The sequence below is a fragment of the Microtus ochrogaster genome, chromosome 2, assembly GCF_000317375.1.
Source record: "Microtus ochrogaster isolate Prairie Vole_2 chromosome 2, MicOch1.0, whole genome shotgun sequence".
Classification (NCBI taxonomy): domain Eukaryota; kingdom Metazoa; phylum Chordata; class Mammalia; order Rodentia; family Cricetidae; genus Microtus; species Microtus ochrogaster.
Window position 1 is genome coordinate 45,497,063 of NC_022010.1, and position 484 is coordinate 45,497,546.

Consider the following 484-nt stretch of genomic DNA (forward strand, 5'->3'; position numbering starts at 1 on the left):
TTGTTTGGTGTTAAAGCTGGCAAAATTGATTTTCATTTTTAGAAGTTAAAACATAATATATTGTCTAGGACGGAATGGTAAATATGTTCTACTTTATTTGTAACAAATACTTTGCTATTATCAAATTACTTAAAATTAAACATCAACCAAAGCCTACAACGCAGTTTTCCTTTAAATTTATGATAAAGGATGTGAGCTTTACAAAACATCCACCATATTAACAAAAGTAGAAGTATGGGCTAATGCAACACAATTCCATACTCTCTTTCACTATGATATGTCTATGAAAGGCCACATCATTGACTCATCCATTTCAATTTCCAATACTCTTTGATTTTAGATCTATATTCTCACGTGTGAACTAAGTCATTTTCTCTGCCTTTCTCCTGAAATATTCCATGACCCTCTTTTCTCTAACAGTCATGCATTCAAAAATTATGTAACTATCTGAACTTTCTTGGGACCCTCAGACCAAGAACTGTGA